At 43.0% G+C, this 7,021-nt stretch overlaps 1 pseudogene; it reads right to left on the bottom strand.

The window, feature by feature from the left end:
• Positions 1–755: 755 nt before the first annotated feature.
• Positions 756–6,577, bottom strand: LOC117017795 (zinc finger Ran-binding domain-containing protein 2-like; annotated as a pseudogene).
• Between the last annotated feature and the right edge of the window lie 444 nt (positions 6,578–7,021).

The following is a 7,021-nucleotide window of genomic DNA, read 5'->3' as shown; positions in this document are numbered from 1 at the left end:
GGCACTTGTTCACACTGTTCATTTGTCACAGTAACATGACAGCAGGTGACCGTGCTCTCACTAAGACTAACCTTGTTGTGACCTTGACCTCTCCCTCATGGTGTCTCAGGGAGGAGGTGGGATGATGGGATTTGCAAGGGGAAGAGTCAAAGTTCTCAGGATCTTTTTTTTTTAAAAATCCTATTTCTTTTTTTTTCTTTTTTAAAAGATTTTACTGGAGAAGGGAAACAGGACTTTATTGGGGAACAGTGTGTATTTCCAGGACTTTTTTCCAAGGCACGTTGTTGTCCTTGCAATCTTAGCTGTACAGGGTAGTGTTTGGCTTCAAGTTGTTGTCCTTTCCGTCTTAGTTGCAGGGGGCACAGCCCACCATCCCTTGTGGGACTCGAGGAATTGAACCGGCAACCTTGTGGTTGAGATTCCCATGTGGGAATCGAACTGGCAGCCTTCAGAGTTAGGAGCATGGAGCTCCAACCGCCTGAGCCACCGGGCTGACCAGATCTCAGGATCTTGAAGAGGGACAGAGAGCAGCTCATCCTCTGTCCCCGTGGGGCAGATAACGGAGGTGGGTTTTGGCCTCATTTCCCCTTTGTGTCACTGTGGCTTACCTGTGTTGGCCATCAATTGTATGCCCTGTACCACAGTAATACTCAGCTTCGTCCTCAGACTGGAGGTTGGAGATGGTTAAGTAGCGGTCAGCCCCAGAGCCTGGGGCCTGAGAAGCGATCAGGGATCCCATCCCCCTTGCTGTGGCTTCAATCACTGTTAACCTCCATCACATACCGGGGGGCCTCCCCTGGTGCCTGTTGATACCAGTTAATGTAGAAGTTGCTGTGCTCACTGCTCAGGGTGCAGGTGAGCTTGGCCGAGGCTCCCAGGGAGGCAGATGCATATGAGGGCTGAGTCAGCACAACCACAGCATAGACGCCTGGAAAAGGAAGAATAAAAAAGTGATGCTGAATGCATCACAGTCAGGACACATGTCCCTCAGGACTGAATTTGGAGGGAAATATTGGGGATCAGGACCCCTGAGTGCTCTGGGACACTCTGACCTGTGGAGAAATCCAGGGTGGGAGGTAAAAGGAAACCCACTCCATGGTGAGGAGAATCTTCTAGGAGCTCTGCCCGGAGACTGCCCAGCTGGGACTGGCCCTTCCAAGCTCCTGTTTTAGCCTTTCTTCTTACAGCTCAAGAAGGGAGGAGCATGAATGCATCTGTTCTTTATTCCCCAGCTCTTGTCTGAGCCCTGAGCCTAAGGGCCACGTGCTGGTAATTTTCTGGGGTCAGAAGAAGGACCAGGTGTGAGTTTCAGAGTGGGGAGTTGATTCCACCCAATACAAGTGTCTTCAAAGAGCATCAGTCAAAGAGCACTTTGCACTTGTGCACAGCCCAGTGGGACTGATGAGTCCCCAAACCAGGACCCACAGTGCTCCCTGCTGCCCCCAGGATGAATGTCATCCTACATATGTAGCTAGTTTCATAGAATACCTATTTTTGAGCCCTGGATCAAGGTCACATCCTTGGTGAGTGTTTTACTAGCAGCCCCTCACGCGACATCATAATAACCCAACTTCATCCCTGTGCTGAAGGCATAACCTCCCCTCCAGTCCAGTGAAAAGGGAGTTGTCATTTCAAGATTACATTGTCATTTAATGATTTTCCCAAAGTCCCGCACACAGTGATATGAGTCAAGATTACAATCCAGGAATCCGGCCTTAGCACCTTACCTTTCAGGCCACGACCTGATCTGCCCCTCCCCACGTCCCATATCCTTTTCCTCCCCTTTCCCAGGCTTCTTGAGCCCCTCCTGTCACAACCCTCAGGGAGGACGGAGCATCTGAATAGCACTCATGTCTTCACGGTGTGGGAATCTGCATTTCCCAATAAAACACAGGACTGTTTGTGCACAGAGATGGAGATACTTTCTCTGCTCCCTCATTGCTGACAACACAGGCCCATATGTCAGCGGGACATTGAGAATCTTGTGACTGGTCGGGATCCTTGTGTCAGGCTCATCTCCTGACAGTTACATACATGACAATTTCTTTCTATCATGGTCAGGACAATTCAGCGTGGATAGTGTTGGTGTAGGAAGAGAAACCCTTTATTTTTTTTTAAGTTTATTGGGGTGACAATTGTTAGTAAAATTACATAGATTTCAGGTGTACAATTCTGTATTACATCATCTATAAATCCCATTGTGTGTTCACCACCCGGAGTCAGTTCTCCTTCCATCACCATATATTTGATCCCCAACCTCCCACCCCCCTTACCCTCTGGTAACCAATAAACTATTGTCTGTGTCTATCAGTTCTTGTTTCTCATTTGTTTGTCTTGTTCTTTTGTTGTTTTTGGTTTATATACCACATAGCAGTGAAATCATATGGTTATCTGCTTTTTCTGTCTGACTTATTTCGCTTAGCATCATACTCTCAAGATACATCCATGTTGTCACAAATGGTCCTATTTCATCTTTTCTTACCACCGAATAGTATTCCATTGTGTATATATACCACAACTTCTTTATCCATTCATCTATCGAAGGACATTTTGGTTGTTTCCATGTCTTGACTACCTTGAATAAAGCTGCAATGAACACTGGAGCACACTTGTCTTTATGGATAAATGTTTTCAGATTTTTGGGGTAGATACCCAGGAGAGGGATTGCTGGGTCATATGGTAATTCTATTCATAATTTTTTGAGGAACCTCCACACTGCCTTCCATAACGGTTGCACCAGTCTGCATTCCCACCAACAGTGTATGAGGGTTCCTTTTTCTCCACAGCCTCTCCAACACTTGTTACTATTTGTCTTGTTGATGATAGCCATTCTTACTGGGGTGAGGTGATATCTCATTGTGGTTTTTATTTGCATTTCTCTGATGATTAGTGATGTTGAGCATTTTTTCCTATGTCTATTTGCCATTTGTATGTCCTCTTTGGAGAATTGTATCTTTAGGTCATCTGTCCATTTTTCAATTGGGTTGTTGTTTTTTCGTTGTTGAGTTTCATGAGTTCCTTGTATACTTTGGATATTAGCCCTTTATCAGAGGTGCTGTTTGCAAAAATCTTCTCCCATTCAGTTGGTTGCCTCTTTATTTTGTTGATGGTTTCTTTTGCTGTGCAGAATCTTTTAAGTTTCATTTAGTCTCATTCACTTTTTTTAACTTTTACTTCCCTTGCTTTGGAGTCAAATTCATAAAATACTCTTTGAACCCAAGGTCCATAAGTTTAGTACCTATGTTTTCTTCTATGCAGCTTATTGTGTCAGGTCTTATGCTTAAGTCTTTGATCCATTTTGAATTAATTTTGGTACATGGTGACAGATAGCGGTCCAGTTTCATTCTTTTGCATGTGGCTATCCAATTCTGCCAGCACCATTTATTGAAGAGGCTGTCTTTTCTCCACTGTATGTTTTTTGCTTCTTTGTCAAAAATTATCTGTCCATATTTATGTGGTTTTATTTCTGGGTTCTCAATTCTATTCCATTGGTCTGTGTGTCTGTTTTTCTGCCAATACCATGCTGTTTTGATTATTGTAGCCCTGTAGTACAAGCTAAAGTCCGGGAGTGTGATACCTCCAGTAATGTTCTTTTTTCTTAAAATTGCTTTGGCTATTCGGGGTCTTGTGTGGTTCCAAACAAATCTGATGATTTTTTGTTCTACTTCTTTAAAAAATGCCATTGGCATTTTGATGGGGATTGCATTAAATCTATCTGTATATTGCTTTGGGTAATATGGCCATTTTGACTATGTTGATTCTTCCAATCCATGAGCACGGAATGTCTTTCCATTTCTTTGTGTCTTCTTCAATTTCTTTTAAAAATGTCTTGTAGCATTTAGGTCTTGAAACCCTTTAATTTTATGAAACATGACGGGCAAGGAAGCATGTTTCCCTGAATATCCCAGACAAATGTATCTGTTTTCCCCTGGTATTGCTCAGGGTGTGATGAATTAAACTCATTTACAAAAGCTGGAGAACGTGGTACATAGAAATGATGTGTGAAGCACTGAGGTGATAATTGTACAGACAGAAGGACCCTACAGCTCAACCCTCAGAGTTTGGTCTAAAGAAACAGTTGAAGATAAGGGGAGGCCACCTACCTGAGACAGGCCCACTGTTGTTCCCAGGTGCAGGTGACACATGGCTCCTCTCCTCCCTTCCCACCCGATGCTTCCACTCCTCACAAGTCACATCTCATAGTCTCCCCATGGGGCCCCGCTGTCCACTCCTGCAGGCCGGTTCTCACACCTGTGCTGTGGCTCATGACAACATGAGAGGTAATCTGTTAGTACTGTCCTGGGAGATTTGACCTTCATAAGCACAGAGGCAAATATTTCTCTGTGTGGGCAATAGCAGCATGTCATCCAACTGGCTGAAGCAGAAAGAGCAGTCACTTCTTCGGTCTGTCTCGAGAGGGGTCCACATCAGAGCTGAGCCAGGTGAATAAAATATTCCTTACGATCCTCCTTTCCTTAGATTTCTGCACAAAATATAACTTTATGATTTGTCATGAGGTTCATGGAAATGATCTTCCTGTTGAAAGGGATACTTGTAGCAATATTTGTAAAACAATTTCACAAGCACTATTGTCCTTCTTTATACTGACTACTAATAAAATGTGTTTGAGAGCTCAGATTAATCTTTAAAATTGAAGTTATATTTAATATCATGTGTTTGATAAGAGAGTAGGATCGAAACTCCCTCGTTTCTGGGTGGCCTCAATATTCCTGGTTTGGGTGGAAAGTGGAGCAGCCATTCCTCACCCTACGAGGCCTCTGACTCATCCTCCATCGCCCTCTGGTGGCTGTGAGTATGTACTACAGGGATACTTACACCAAGTATACCTCATCCATCTCACCTGCTCTGTCCAACATGGTGGCCACAGCCACACGCAGCTGTTGAGGATGAAATGTGGGTAGTCCCAGTACAGCTGTGCTGTAGTTCTAAAACACACACCAGATTTCAAACTCAGTATATAAATTATGTAAAATATATTAATATTTTTATATTTAATCCATATTGAAATGATAATATTTTCACCTAAGCGAATTAAACAAAAGATAGTAAGAAAACTAATTCCACCTGTTTCTTCTAATCTTTTAAATACAGATCCTACAAAATTTTAAATTATCTATGTGGCTTAATTTTTTTTTTTTTCTCTTGGAAAGGCTGAACTTCAAAGTCACTTTTATCAGTCATTTGTTTTTGAAAAAGTAGAGTGAACTCTCTGGTACCTTAAGGTAAAGCCAAGTCTTCCTTTCTTTCTTCCTACCTTCTTCCCTCCCTCCCTCCCTCTCTCCCTCCCTCCCTCCTTCCTTCCTTCTTTCCTTGGCTTAAAATACAATTTACCTTTAGTTTCACAAATAAACACAGCTATATTGTTCTGAAAATCAATGAAAGGCATGCACCTCTACTAGCAGATTTAGCACTTCTGACCAAGTAAGACACCAACTTCTTAAAAAATACGCTTCATGCACTGTACTGGATTTTTTTTTAAGATGTAAATTTGAATACATTATTTCTTTTTTGAACTTGAACAGGAACCAGAATGAGATGACCCAGAAGATGATCTGTGGTGCCTGGGTAAAGTAGTGGTGTTCTGAGGTGTTGGCCCTGGGCTCCGGGTTTCTTAGTGTTTTCACCAATCACATGGCTTTCAGATGACTGTGATCTTGTTCATCTTTTTTCCCCAATCACCAGATGAAGAAGATCTAGAACGACTTCTCTTTCTATTCCTCTCAGGAGAAGATGATGAACTTGAAGATCTTTTTCGTGGGGAAGAAGAACCCCTGTGGGATCTGGAGCTGGATCTTGATTTTGACCCACGAGATCTCGAACATTCTCTGGAACTGGAACGAGATCTTGACTGCGAACTGGAAGAACTTCTTGAATGGGACCTGGACCTAGATCTTGAACTTGAAGGGGAGGATGAGCGTGATGAAAATCATGAATGTGAAGATCGAGACTTTGAGCGACTTCGTCTGTTAGATTTCTTTTTATTACTATCTTCTTCTTCACTGGCATCAAGATTATATTTTGAGAGATCAGCCTCATCTTCATGCTCATCCTCATCTAATTTATATTTAGAAAGATCTTCATCCTCATCCTCTTCTCCCTCAGATTCTTTATCTTCAACTGCCTTTAAAATAGACACTGGACCCACTGCCTTCCCTCTGTATTTTTTCTTTTTACGTCCAAACTCCTCATATTGACCATCAGATTCTTCTCTTTCTATGTATTCAGCACTTTCTCTTTCACTAAAACCACCACCATATCCCATTCTTTCTTCTAACTTAGCATACTTTGGAGTATTACACGTTACACTCTGACCTTCTGGCCCAGTTCACATTACTGCAAGTTTTACACTGCCGGGCTTTGCCATTACATAGGCCTCAGCTCTTGTCTGCAAGTGTCTTTCCCATTTCCGTGCCCACTGCTTTCATCTTCTCAGCCTCAGTTGTTTTCTCCCGACCACATCTATTACAGCAGTTCTTCTGGCAAAGTTTACATTTCCACAGTTTTGGTCAGAGCAAATCCAGTCACTGTCACTGATTCGAAAATTCTTGGTCTACATTTTGAATGCTGCCACCACAGCCATCAGAAGCTACGTCTTCACCCAAGTCTTAGATTTTCCCGGAACAAAGAGAGGTCACAGGATAGTGGTGGATACAAAGGACTCTGGGACCAGAGGACCACGTTTCGGCAGCGGGTCAGCCACTTTCTACTTCCGGCCTCAGACAAGGTGCTCATCCCTCCACCCCACCGCGTCCCCATCTGTGAAACGAGTTGAGAATCGGAATGTTTGCTCATAGAGCATTTGTGATTAAACAATTTAATAAATATGAAGTGCTGTGAATGATGCTGATACATATTAAGTACATATGAATGTTTACTCCTTCTTTGTACTTAATTCTCATCTTTATACATAATGTAAACACACATGCACACACACACACAAACACACACGCACACGTGCACACAGGCCCACAGATGCACTGACCTTGGCACAGGCCACAGG

Source organism: Rhinolophus ferrumequinum, chromosome 25 (genome assembly GCF_004115265.2).
Source record: "Rhinolophus ferrumequinum isolate MPI-CBG mRhiFer1 chromosome 25, mRhiFer1_v1.p, whole genome shotgun sequence".
Classification (NCBI taxonomy): Eukaryota; Metazoa; Chordata; class Mammalia; order Chiroptera; family Rhinolophidae; genus Rhinolophus; species Rhinolophus ferrumequinum.
Note: the sequence above shows the minus strand (reverse complement) of the source record. Positions and strands in the feature narration are given on the sequence as shown.